The 14,647-nt window shown below is 39.5% G+C and overlaps 1 protein-coding gene across 3 annotated transcripts in view; it reads right to left on the reverse strand.

Annotated features, from left to right (window-relative positions):
- LOC121653404 (LIM domain containing preferred translocation partner in lipoma) overlaps positions 1–14,647 on the reverse strand; it is a 201,523-nt gene that overhangs the window by 118,392 nt on the left and 68,484 nt on the right. The window lies entirely within an intron of this gene.

Here is a 14,647-nt window from a genome sequence, read left to right on the forward strand (position 1 = left end):
ATTCTTGCTGCAAGAAAAACTTAGTCTGTTTAAAATAAACATCAGGTCCATCTGTTCAGTTGCTTTTTAATACAAATATCTAACCAGCCAATCACACGGCAGCAGCATTTAGTCATGTAGACATGATGAAGACGACTTGCTGAAGTTCAAACTGAGCATCAGAATGAAGAAGAAAGGAGATTTAAGTGACTTTGAACGTGGCATGGTTGATGGTCTGAGTATTTACTGGGATTCCACACACAACCATCTCTAGGGTTTACAGAGAATGGTCTGAAGGAGAGAAAATATCCAGTGAGCAGCAGTTGTCTGGACCAGATTGTCTTGTTGATGTCAGAGGTCAGAGGAGAATGGACAGACTGGTTGGAGATGATAAAAAGACAACAGGAAGTCCAATAAGCTCTGGTTCCAACCAAGGTCTGCAGAACAGCATCTCTGAACACACAACACGTCCAACCTTGAAGCAGATGGGCTACAGCAGCAGAAGACACACCGGGTGCCTCCTGTCAGCTAAGAACAGGAAACTGAGGCTACAATTCACACACACTCACCAACACTGGACAATAGAAGATGGAGAAACATTGCTGGTCTGATGAGTCTCCATTTCAGCTCCACATTCAGATGGTAGACTCAGAATTAGGTTGAAACATGAAAACATGGATCCATCCTGCCTTGGATCAAAACTTCATGCTGCTGGTGGTGTAATGGTGGGGGGGATGAGTGTTGATATTTATGATTTCGTTATTGAGTTATCGATAATTCCGTTTTTACGGTGAGGTTGTTTGTGAAATATGTGTGTGGTTTGGTGTTTTCATGGTGAACATTTTTAAAATTAGTTTGTGGTCTTTAGTTGTGCAGTTACTCACAAGTTGGCGTCCATGTTTTTCGAGTTGATGTAGCCAAGTTTTTGTTTGGTAATGACGTCATCTACTTTCTCAGAATCTACACCGGGGTAGCCAACGTTGGTCCTCGAGGGCCCCAATCCGGCAGGTTTTTCAGATTTCCCTGCTCCAGCACACCTGACTCAAATTAAATGGATCCAACAGCCGATAAGGATCTCCACAATGACTCGTTAGTTTAATTCAGGTGTGTTGGAGCACAGAAATCTGGAAAACCTGCCGGATTGGGGCCCTCGAGGACCAACGTTGGCTACCCCTGATCTACACACTCAGAATTATGAGAGAGCTGCAACACAGTATTACTACCACTGTGGCCTGGTTTAACCACCACAGCCTACCTGAGTATTTTTACTGACCATGTCCATCCCTTTATGACCACAGTGGAGCATCTTCTGATGCTACTTCCAGCAGGATAATGCACCATGTCACAAAGCTCAGATCATCTCCACCTGCTTTCTAGAACATGACGATGAGTTCACTGGACTCCAACGTCCTCCACAGGCACCAGATCTCAGTCCAGTAGAGGAAGACGCTACTGTCACAGTTTAATCTTTTTCTGGTAGATAAGTGGATATTTCTGCAGGACAATAGTTGAATTCATTATTCGTGTCTTACAACAGAGTGATGTCACAGAATTTGTGCAGATAAATTACTGAAGATGTACTGAGCATCAAAAAGTTGAGAAGCAGGAAAAAACCAGTGAGTTGAGAAGCTGAAATCTTGTTCTCAGCAAATATGATAGAGATTCCTCTGAAAAGCTGTAAGTTTGTTTCATTAGTTACCAAATGATTCATTAAAAGGAAGGTTGATCTAAAACTATGACAAATAAGTTTATCCCAACTTCTTCTTGAGTGAAGAACTTCATTTATATTCACTAAAATACAGTTGAAGATTGTTCATCAGACATGATGAAGACGACTTGATGAAGTTCAAACTGAGCATCAGATTAAGGAAGAAAGGAGATTCAAATGACTTTTAATGTGGCATGGTTGTTGGTCTGACTATTTACTGGGATTTTCACACACAACCATCTCTAGGGTTTACAGAGAATGGTCTGAAGAAGACAAAAATATCCAGTGAACAACAGTTGTCTGGACCATGTCCATCCCTTTATGACCACAGTGGAGCATCTTCTGATGCTACTTCCAGCAGGATAATGCACCATGTCACAAAGCTCAGATCATCTCCACCTGCTTTCTAGAACATGACGATGAGTTCACTGGACTCCAACGGCCTCCACAGTCACCAGATCTCAGTCCAGTAGAGCAGCTTTGGGATGTGGTGGAACGGGAGATTCTCATCATGGATGCAGCCGACAAACCTGCAGCAACTATGTGATGCTGTCATGTCAATATGGAGAAAACCTCTGAGGAAGGAAGCCAACATAATGTTCAATCTGTGACACCAAGAACTAATACAGTTCTGAAGGAAAAAGGAGGTCCAACCCGGTAGTAGAAGGTGGACCCGATAAAGTGGACGGTGAATATAATTCTCTTTGAAAAACTGAAAAGGAAAATTTAGTTGCAAAAACTAAGCAGCAAATTGCAGAAGGTGACAGTTTGTTCATCTAAAACATGCAGATGTGCAACGTTCTTTGCTTGGTCAGAAACAAACGTTTGTCCTGCAGCACCACAGAGACGGCGGCATCAGAGGAAGAGAAGATGATTCCTTCATGTTAACTTTCCGTGCAAACATCCTCAACCATCAGATCAAGCAAGTCATCCCACAATGATTCGTTCTTCTGCAAAAACACTAAATACTTTTTTACTCTGATGCTGCCTTTTACATAAAAATTTTTTCCAGTCTGCATTGCTGGTGACCAGAACTCTGAACTGGGTGTCTATAATAATGTAATCAGACTTTTTACAGCTTTCCTTTTTTCAGATTACCACACACAGCATTTTGAGCTATGTGCTATAAAAACACCTGCATGAGACTGTTCTGAGTTATTTTAGTTATTTTAGTTTTAAATGTTGCAAAATGGGGGAAAGAATCGGAGAAAAAAGAAATTGTTCTAACTGGACATGATCTGTGTTTTCTACATATTTTACCACTTCTCCTTTCAAAAGAGGAAATTCCTAATTCCCTTCATTCTCATTAAAATAGGAAACTCATCTCACCTGCAGTAAAAATTACAGCACGACGTGCAGAGCAAACGCAAACTAAACTGGTCACTTTTAAGCTTTATTTCCTGACATTTTCTTTCTTTTTTTTACCTTTATGTGTTGATCAGTCTGTCCAGTAGGTACATTTAAAAAAAAGAAAAAAAAAAGAAGAAGAACTTGATCTTTTGTTGCACCAGCCAGTATTTTTATTTGTAATGAATCCTGTGAGGACTCCATGTACGGGAGCAGTGTACGGCAGGCAGAGCGGAGAAGGGCTCCTGTGCTGTGAATGAAGCCGACTCCATTTGTGACAACGGGGAGATGAAAGCTCCAAGAGAGCGCTAATGAGTGAAGCAGCAGGAACACCTACTTAATACGGCAGCTTCCCCGCTTTTTATTGAGCAATTACTTTTAAGTAGCTGATTTCTGAACAAGGAATCCTAATCGGTGATTAAAGTTATTTGAGGGAGCAGAAGAGCTGTAATTGGTTATCGGGAACACAAGCATTGATAAGGAGATGATAAAAGGATGGAGATGGATCTGGCTGTGACATTGGCACTAATATTAAACTTTGTTTTTCTCATAAATGATACACTTATGAACACTTCAGCTGCCATATAATAATCTACTTGAATGAATGAATGTAAATTATGACGGTTTGTATTTTACAGCTAAATAAAATCAGAAGATAGAAGCTGAGTAGAAAAGAAGGTCTTTACAGGATGTCTTTTTTAAGTAGTTCTCTGCGGTGAGGATTAGTAAACTCTGTGGGGGAGGAAGACTGAACACTGAAGGCTGAGCATATGTTTACAGATTTACATATACACAATATTTAACTTACACATGTGTAAGCGGTGGCCATCTGGCCTCGACGGACTTAAGACAAAAGCCTGGATGTCTTTCATGTAAAGCACTGATAGAAACGGTCTGCAAGAGAAAAAGTGCAAACTGAAGAAACCTAAAATACAGGGAGGGTGTGTTTTTTGGCTGAATGGAGTGTAAATCATCTCCAACAACCTGAGCTGGATTTATGGCTGAAAGCTGGAGCCGCTGGTGTCTGGTGTCCTTACGGAGGGTAAGGGAGGGAGTTGTTGTTGGTTCACATGTGTCCTACAGTCTGATAGTAACACAGTGTTTCCTTCAAGAATCGAAGAAACTGGACTTCTTTTTTTAACTGCTGATGGAGAGTCTCAGGTATCGGGGTCGTTCACACCTTCAGGGTCAACGAGGCCACATGTTGCTCTGTGAATGTCGCCGGGGTCACATGGCTCAAGAATAAAGAACTTCTATTGCAGCACACAGCTAAAAACCAAACTTATCTCCAAGTCGGTGCAAGGAAATATAAGAGAATCAAAAACCTACAGTCTCCTCCACACACAGCTTCCCTGTGTCAGTCCACATGTTTTATCTCCATGTGCACGTTCCAAATGAGCCGTGGCAGAGGCTGGGAGCACATTGTTTTGACATAATTATGGACCTGTATTATTCCAACTTCCGCTGGAGAAGAGCAGCTGAGCCCAGCTTTTAATTAGCATGATATGTATAGAGGAGTGATTTATGACTTCATTTGGTTTAGAGATGCAAAGGAGGGATTTCAAGTCTTTGGAGATAGACTTGTTTTAAGTGTAAAAGGCATAGAGTGAAATTGGCTCCTTTTGCTTCTCGATGGAGAAATCCCACGGGAGGAGAAACTGAGATCAGAAACAATAGGAAGATTATGCCTTTTTTTCTTTCTTTTTTTTTTTAGATAAAAGCAAAGGGAAACAAATGCTGACAAAAGGTGAATGGCTGAAAGCAGCAGTCTGAACGTTTAAAACAATAACTGAGCTGAACAATTAGTCTTAAATGTGTGGCGAGAGAGGTTTTCTGATGAGTGAAAATATGATTCATCAAAAGGAGCAGAGGGGAGCTTTGCTGTCTTTTCTTATAAACACGGCTGGCAGAGAGTAAACGGAGCCAGTCAAATGTCACCGCTGTGTAAACTCTGCTGGTTTCACAACACAAAGCCTTTCCACGCAGCCTCAGCCGTGACGGGAATCTACTGTAAACCTACAGCACAGACACGACTGTCACACATGCCAACACGCAGAGTTCAAGACTGTAAAGGCATTTCAGAATAATTACTATTTAATAGATGTTTCATTTACAATGCACCAACTCATCTTGATGAGGACTTTTATGGATGTTGCCTGTAGCAACTGAGATGTTGGGATGTATCTGGAGACCACGCAGATGTAAGAATCCCTGGCTAAATACATTTATGTTCACGCAATAAAGAAAAATGCTCAACTTCGACCATTTAAAGAGGAATGAAATCATCATCATCATCATCTAAAATAAATTTTTCTTCAAATTGTCCTCAGTATGGGTCAGATGAGAAGTTTTCATACATGCTGGTTTCATTCTATTATTTCATTTACTCATTTTTAATACCAGTTTAGGTAAATTTCCAGATTTTTTTAACACCTCTAGTTGAGCCCTGATGCATCTGCTGCTTGAATATAAACATGTCTATATGAAGAGAAAACTGAGACAGGACTGTCTCAGTGCACACATACGAGTTATTTGTTGTTGCTGTGGCTGAATCCATCAACATGCAGGTTTCATTCTGAAATGATCAGATCTCTCTGGATTTTAATGATACTGATGCAGAGTTTGGGCTAAAAGTATGCTACAGAATACTCAAATGGAGAAGATATGTAATCAGTACAGTATAACAGCAGTAATGTAAGCCATAAGTTCAGGTGGATGGCAGAACTCTCACTTTACCAGCTGACCCACATTCCAGTACTCATAAATGGACATGACCTTTAGGCTCCAGCTGAAAGACGAGGTGTGGAGCTCAAACATCCGGACAGGCGGTGCAGTTTGCAGCTAACATTTTTAGTTTTTTTTTATGCAACTACACAAATGTTTTTTAATCTCTGTATCACTGGCCAGAATATCTGCTTTATTAACGGTACGACAAAAGAAAAAGTTGAGTTTCTGACTTCTTACTCAGCATCTGAACTTCCTTCGGTTATTCAGACAAGTTTGTGACAGCAGACGGGATGTGGAGAAAAATATTTTCACAACCCTACAAACCTTACAGCGTAGTGGTGGTGAGATTTAGAGAAGTGAAATGTCGCGTTGTGGCAATATCAGACTTATAAATAATAGCAGACAAAGGTTTAGATGTCAAAAACAGATATTTACACACATATGCTTAAAGTTAAGCATCGACTGGGACGCGGTGAAACAGACTGAACACACACTACAGAGTGAAAACAAGTAGCTGGGGTACAGTGTGTGTGTTTGCGCTCCACTTAGTTAAAAGTTGTCTTTGCATGTGCTGAGAGCGTGAGCTTGTGGTATCTATGGGGACACCGACACACTCATTGGTGGATTTCCTGTAAATTCTCCTGGTGGCACCCATGAGGGACTCTGACATAACAACCGGTAGTCAGTTTGCCTCTGGCCAGTCAAGCAGGGAGGAATAAAAACAGCTTATGCACATGTTCGACACTTTTTCAACCCCTCTGAGCAAATAATTAGCCGCTTTGTAGAAACTTAGTGATAAAAGTTGTTCTTTGCTTTAGAACAAAAACAGGACTTCTCGGATGTTTAACTTTCACAATGATTAGCCCTCGACAAAAACTTACTGAGCCAGACATTATGAAACCACCAGACAGTAATAAACCGAGTGGGTTTCAGGCTTTTTGAAAGAAATCACATTTGCATCAAAGCAGGTTTTAGATGTTAATAGATTGAAGTAATATGATGGAGGACTCGTATCAGGATGAATCATTTTCTTTGGTAGCATGTACGTATTTACATTCATTTCATACACAAAGAAACTTTGTTCAACACTTATCTGAGATCGATCTGAACAGAATTTAAATATGATATAATCATGAGATTGTCTGTGGGTAATCCAAAGCCTAAAAACATCACCAGAGAAAAAAACCCAAACAAATGTCAAGTGAAACTGAGCAGAAATTGAATCTCTAATGTTTTGAGGGATCTGACAACAATCTTCTGTGTTTTACACCAAAACAGACACAAACTCAGCACCGACATCCACAAACACATTTCTGTGAGTTTAAATAAAACCTAAAAGAACACAAAACATCAGCAAGAGATGAAGTCTTCAGGTCCGAATCTGCATCAGAAAGCTTTATAAACTGTTCTAGGAGCTTGACGGCATACATTAAATGACACACCGCTGTCAATCCACTTTTTAACTAAACTGAAGTTAATATGCTGTAGACAGGTTGTTTTTATTGCACGGCTGTTGCACTGGATTGCATTATCTGGTGCAGTCATTCTTTAGATTGTGTCCACATTCTCCTGCAGGATGTTGCATCTTGCTTTTAATCACACAACCATTTGCATTTATGACTGCTCAAAGTTTTGTTTTTATTTATTTATTTATTAAAACGAGTTAAAATCATCAGGGTAAAGTTCCTGTGTTGCACAAAAGAACTGGAGCATGAGCTGCTCTGCACAAAAAAAGCAATCAGGACTGACCTTCCTGTAATGCATGTACCATAAGATCAACTTAAACCCTAAAGTCTGATCTGTTGTAAAGAATTTTGAGTAAAGGGTCACCGTCTGAGACTTGACTTCCTCCTGCTGGGCTTTAATCAGAACAAGTTCACCCTAAAAGGGCCAACCTTGCTCAGTGTGTGTCACCCCCGCCTTCACCGTCTTCTTTGTCCGCTAAATAAACGCAGCCTCAGACTTCTTATTCCAGCCCCGATACTGGCCCCCGCTAGACAAAAGAGCCGGCGAGGCGCTGCGCCAAATTGACTTGTCCCTAATTTTTATGCTAATCCTCAATTTTATATCAGACAGTCGCCACATTTGATATAAAAGAATTAAAAAAAAAATGAGGAGAAAGCCAGATAATCTGTTCATAACGACGTCTTATCCTTTGACAAGTAGAGATGTCTGCAGATGGCTTTGCTCTTCATATTTGCATGTTTAAAAAGCTGATAAGCAGTCACAAGTGTCATTAATAAATGTTCATGTTTAACAGAAAATATTAAACATAGGTTGCACCCTATAGGAAGTTACTTATAAGGAATCATGAAATGCAACGTTAAACCCTGACAGATGTAAACACACACGTGCACACACTCGGGTCACAGGCCTTTTGTAATTTTAACACTGATTAGTTTATGAAAGTAAAACATTAACAAGTACAACATAACAATTGTCTATAAACATATTCTCACTCATTAATCCTCTTACTACCCTGACAATGGATAACGAAGGAAATGAAGGCAGAGGGCTTGTTTTCATGGAGAAATCACATTTTGGCTTCTGTAATGCTACAAATCTAATACTGCAAGAAATACAGTATATTTCTCTTTTTTTCCCCCAATTTAAAAATGAATAAATAAACTGAGCCGAGCGCAAGCCAGAGGTGAAAAAGCATAGAAAGAACCAGGGTTTATTTCTTATTTCTTTCTTATTTCAAAGCAGGGCCACTGCTAATTATTTGGGTGCCCCCACCCCTTTCCAGTTTAAAAGAAAAATATTTCCTATTTCATGACATTATTCCAAACTCTGTTACTGCTTTCATGCCAGTAGTTCTTCTTTGTCAGCCGTGACGGCATCATTGAGCAATGGACCAATCGCCCAGGAAACCAGGTAGCAAGGGTGCAGAATTCAGCCACAACCAGAAAAGAAGCCGACTGAGTACCACCTCCCACCCCCGGGTCTTCCACAAATGAAGACAGTAGGTTGACCACAGACCACGCGTTGACAACTGAGGTCAAATTGGCTAATTTACACCAATCAATCACTGGAATGATTCATTTTGTGTAGAAACTGAATGTTGCTGTGTTATGATGCCTGGCAACCAATTTAAATTTCAGTAGGCCAGATTTGTGTAAGCTCATGTTGACACCCTAACATCTTCCGAAGTTCACTCACCTGTCCGCATTTATTTATTTAGGGAAACACTAGGTCATAATGGAGCCTGACAACTTGGTCATCAACTATACTTCTACGACTATATTCCCAAGATGTTTATGTTTAGTTCCACAGAGTAAAGGCTTTGAACTGGGATAAACTGGCATGAAAGCAGGCTGGAATACCAGAAAGAACCAAAGTTCTGCAACTCCAGAATGGAGTCAGAACCAGAACTGCATGTCTGAAAGCCCTAGTCTACCTTTTCTATAACATCCAATTACCAGAAACATAACACTGAAGTCTGAACATGGTGAGGAGATAATGTAAAAATAGTTTGCTAATGGTAGCTAACATTACCTGGTTATGTGCAAGAAAGGACTAAATTTCAATACATTTCTTTATATTTAACAGTTAAGGTTCTAATGAATCCTTTTTTTTGTTTTGTTTTTTAGCCAATAAGTTAGTTATAGTGCATACTGCAACAGATTGGGTGACATGTTACATGTAACTGTCAGTGTTACATGAAAGCTGTCGTGTAACGGTGCGGTTGTTTGAACATTTGTTGCTTGGTGAGGAGTCAGAAACATGTCTGAAATTCAAAAATCAAGCAGTAAACAATGGCATGCCTCATTTAAGATCTTTGATTGGCAGGAAGTTAAGGGAAGTGGTTCTGTTCATTCCTTGTGAGTCCTGAAAGCGGACGGAGAGTCGGTACCAAGCGGATGTGAGAGCTGTTAGTTTACAGAGTGGCGAAGCGGCTTCGGCGTTTCCCCGAGGAAGAGAACACTACAATATTTTTAACTCTAAATATCATGTGATTGTCAGAATTTTTTTTTTTTTGGCTCCATTTATTTTTGCACCAAATGAGAGTCGAGATGTTCGGTTAATGGTTGGAGTTGTTTTAGTAACAGCTGTTCAGTGGGTTCTGCAGTCTGCCCCTAAGGCCTTGAACTCACATGTGCTTTTCACATAAAAAGCAACAAAACTTTATTTTCCAAACAGTTTGACATGTCCAGGTTTTCTTGCATGATCTGTTTAAACTGAAACCCAACACCCTTATCACAGAAATGTCCGTTTAGAAAACTTTTTTTTCTTCTTTCAAAAAGTTCAAATGATTCAATCAGCTGATAAATTTGACTGAAGTTTTGAGGAAATGGTCATCAGGAGACCGCTTACTGACGCCTTCAGAGACAAAACATGAAGGCAACACTCTGAGCAGACAAAACACACACTGGTTGGACTAGCTGCCCTAATGGTGCCAATAAGTCCCTGCTCTCTGAATAGCAGTAAATGTGACAAGCTGCTCATAAATCTTTTCTTTAAATCCCGTCTTCCTTCACTCTCCCTTCTCCCCTTTCAGGATTCAGGGTTAAAACTGCCGTATCAAATGCTTCCGACCTAACTCAGAACATCCTGTAACATCAACCTCACTGATAGTGAAAACGATGGAAAAACATCAACAATGAAGCCAAAACTCGCCTCATTATATTCTCAATGAGCCGCTTCTTCCTCCAGCTGGGTTTCAAACTACCAACAGCACCAAGAAACAGGCTTATCTGTTGGACTTGATAAGAACAGGGACAAAATGTCCTCAAAAGCTGCGTCGCGATTCAGGGTCTACACACGTGACTACGTAGGCTACAGAGTGTCCTATGTAGTCTGTGCACTCCGAAGCGGTTTACCGTTCGTGAAATGAGACATCTGGTTAATGAGACAGTAACCAGGAGGTGAGGGCACCACCTCCATCTCCTCATAAAACTAAGCATTATAATAAAAATCCACTCTTCTCAGTCTCAGGTGACCTGGATATTTATGGAGTGATATTCTTGCAATTGAGGGAACAGATCTGACATGGCTGCAGAATATTGCACCGATGGTTTTAGGAAGGCCAGAAATAGAATTAAATCCATCTTGACTGCAACTTGTACTTAAATAAATATGAATAAAAAACTGTTTAATGTTCCACTGAGGGAAAATAACACAAACACTGACTTTGTTCAAACTTGTGGGCACTCAAATGTTTGTAAGAGTTTTCCTAACAAATGCAAAATATGAGTAGCAGTAGGACAAAAGAACAAATTTGTTCAGAGGAAAGAAGCCAGGCAACACAGACCGGCCCAAAAGGTCCAACAGATCAATATAATTGTTGTTACCGACACAACATGAGGTAGGGTGGTTTTAATGTTATGGCTGGAAGTATGATGATGTTTCTGTACTGACGGCAAGTTGGTGTAAAAACTTCCTCCAATCAAAGAATTAAACTCAAAAACAAATGCTTTCAGGTCAAAAGACAAATAAAACTGGGTTTTTACTGCTTTTCAATCTCTAATATTAGAAATCACAAACCAGAATAGAAATCTTTGGATCAGAGCTGCTACATTCAAATAATGACAAAGCTGTCATTAAAAGAACACATTTATCTTTTTTTAAAAACTGTTTATGAATGAATTTTTATTTGTTAACCTTCGTCCCTTTCGTGCCTCATGTGAAGCATTTTGCATAGCCTTGCTGTTGACTCGGTGGCTCCACTCCTCCTCCTCCTCCTCCTCCTCAGTGGTGGGCAGAGCAGAAACAGCAGCCGTCTAAGAACGACTCTGTCAAAACTAACATCTGGAGTACAAGATGGTCTGAACTCAAACCACAAACCCCCACTGACAGACGTGTTTTCAGCCTCGCAGTGTCATCGCCACTTGCTGAATTTCATAACCGTTTCCCCTGTTTTGGAAATCTAGGTCTCTCAGGGGGTTTGAGGGAAGAAGTTTAGATAATGGTCGTGTTGTAACACCTACACATGGGCATGCAATATTATTCCTGTGCCATGATCCGTCGTTTTAAACATCTTGGATGCTGAGCATCTCTAAACTAACTCAGAATATAATTCAAATAACTGACTAAACTAAGGAGCTGTCCTACTGTCCAACACTTTGGACATAAATTAAGTAACTTTGATCCTGTGGAAAGTTATTATAGTTGTTAAGCCATTCAGTAGCTGTTCATGACGATGGATAGGATCCCAAACTACACAGTAAACTTTATAAAGAAAAGTGTGCAATACTCCACTTTTGAATACATTACTGAATATTGTGCGTGACCATATGGTTTATTAATCACAGAAAATAATGCAATTTATTGCCATTAAACATAATTATCACTTATACATACATATATAAGTATGTATATGTATGTATATTTGTGTGTGTGTATAAAAGTTTTTATTCTATATATTTATTCTACAGCGAGTTGCAGTGTATTGGATGAATCAATAATGTTCACTGAAGTGGCTCATTTGCAAATATATCATCCTCACCCATCCATTTACTAGAAAACAACCTTTAAATAGGTGTTTAAAGGGTTAAAAAGGGTTCATTTAAGTTGGTATCCCTGGCTTAGGGTTGTGCTGCTGTCCTCCGACCCAGGCACATGGCTGCCCTTCCTGGTTCTGATGGAGGTTGTTCTTCCTGGTGAAAGAGAGTTTTTCCTCTCCACTGTCCACCTCATGCAACTCAGGGTGGAATTAAAGAGAATATTCAATGTAATCTATTGTTTCCAAAGCTAGGTGATTAATATTTCATTAATTGGTTTATATGAACTGTACTGGATCTGTTTTACCTGGATTATAACTGGACTACAATTGGAAGGATTCTGTAAAGTTGCCCTGAGATGACTTTTTGTGAATTGGCGCTGTATAAATAAAGCTGAAATTAACTGAACTGAATAGAACCTTGTTATGTGGGACAAAGTAAAAGATATAACTGCCAAGAACTGCTGTTCAGTTATACCAATGTCTGGGTGAATACTCGATTCTGATTGGCTGGAGGGTGTCCATTAAAAAGTGATAAGAAGTTCCTATGAAAGAAGTTCCAGTCAAATAGACTTATTGTTGTAAACTACTGTGCTGACTAAATAGTAGTTGTAACCATGGCAACAGAAACTCAGACGCCGGGCTGCGTACACGCCGGATCATGTCTGTGACAGCGCATCGCTGTGGAAGCAGCTCGCAGACTTATTGGGCTCCGTCAGTCCAGGAGAGACGAGAATGAAGCAACATTTTGTCGTCCCGCAACGTCCCCACCAGCCGTGGTCAGGGTCCACAAACGTTAAATCTCCGTCCTTCACATGCCACTATGGACATGAAGGTATCTTAAAAAGTCCACTCAGCCGGTTCTTGTGAAAAACGTACGATTTTAACGGTAAAAAACAACATTATTGCATTAATAATTTTTTTTTTCTTTTCGTAAGTGACCATTGGTATAAGTGGGATAATGCCCTTCGAGGTGTCCGTTATCATAAATGAATGGACTTCGCGGAGGCAACCGTGTTGTCCATTAATTTATATAATAGACACCTCGTCGGGCATTATCCCTTACATAATTCTGTATTGATAGTTTTTTAAGAAAACCCCAGCATTCATGTGGTTAATATTCTTTCAGACACTGTCAAAGCTGCGGTTTAATGTATTGGTTAATGAATTATAATAACTCAAAACCCCATTGACCCTCTCTCTCCAGTCTGGATGAATGCGTTTGGCTACGTGGCAAGTTAAACATTACAAATCTTAATGTCACTGCCCTAAAACATATTAACTTTAAGTTCTTTAACATAACAACATGGAACCTTGAACAGCTTGCAAAATGTCAGTTTTTACTGTTTCTTAGAGCTCACTTCCTGTTTCCTTCTTGAATCTAAGACAAAAAAGAAAAAAAGCTTTTTTACTGATATTCTAAAATTTTTCTTTTATTGCTCCTTTCTAAGTCCATCTGCTTAGCCTGCTGTTAAACCTAAAACACCTCTTAAACCTGTTAATAAATTGGTTATTTTCCTTCTTTATTTCTTCTCTCATCACTCATTCAAGACTGATGATCATCTCTCTGAGCTTCTTTCAAAGGATGTTACTCATCAAAGGTATTTATGAAAGTCGACGTCACAGTAACACATCTGTCTCAAATCAAAAATGTATACTTTAAATAACCTTTTAAAGTATATAACCTTTTAGTTTAGAGTCAAACACTTCTGTTGTGTATAAAGTATTTATCACAGAAAAAGCATCCTGAACTCAAACTTATTGCACTGTTTCTTAAAAAAATGACCCATGCATGACTCTTTATTCACATCTAGAATTACAACCACACAAACTATTGAGGGCTCAGGAGACGTTGCTCGTCACTCATTCTCACGACTCTCTTACATTAACACAATAAAAGAAGCACGTTTCAAGAACACTCAGTTACCAGTAATTACTCTGCTAATCTCAATAAAAGGGTCAGAGTACCATTAACAACGCCTGCTCAGCCTTTCCATTCACCCTAAACTCTCCATCGTTGTTAGAAATGACGAAGGGAAACAGAAAAAACAGCTCAAAGAACAAAAATAAGATCCATTTTCCAGTAACCTACTATTACATTTAAACAGCTAAATGTGGGATCAATATTACCATGACAGAAACATTCTCTCTAGAGTTGGTAATTATGTGTTTCAGCCGTGCTGAGCTCCTTTACATCAGTTCATTTTAACTGTTTACTAATGCTCTCTCTTCTGAAGGTGCTTTTAAAAGCTATCTTCAAGGTTCTGATCCAGTCTAAAGTAGCCAGAAATTAAATTAAATGAATGAAGAGAATAAAAAAAAATGCTTTATTTATGCCAGAGGGGAATTACAAAAGCACATCTTTTATCAAGGACTGAAAAAAATATTATCCTGTAACTATGGAAACCAATGTCAAATACTGAAGATCTATAAACTACTTGGAA

Source organism: Melanotaenia boesemani, chromosome 14 (assembly GCF_017639745.1).
Source record: "Melanotaenia boesemani isolate fMelBoe1 chromosome 14, fMelBoe1.pri, whole genome shotgun sequence".
NCBI lineage: Eukaryota > Metazoa > Chordata > Actinopteri > Atheriniformes > Melanotaeniidae > Melanotaenia > Melanotaenia boesemani.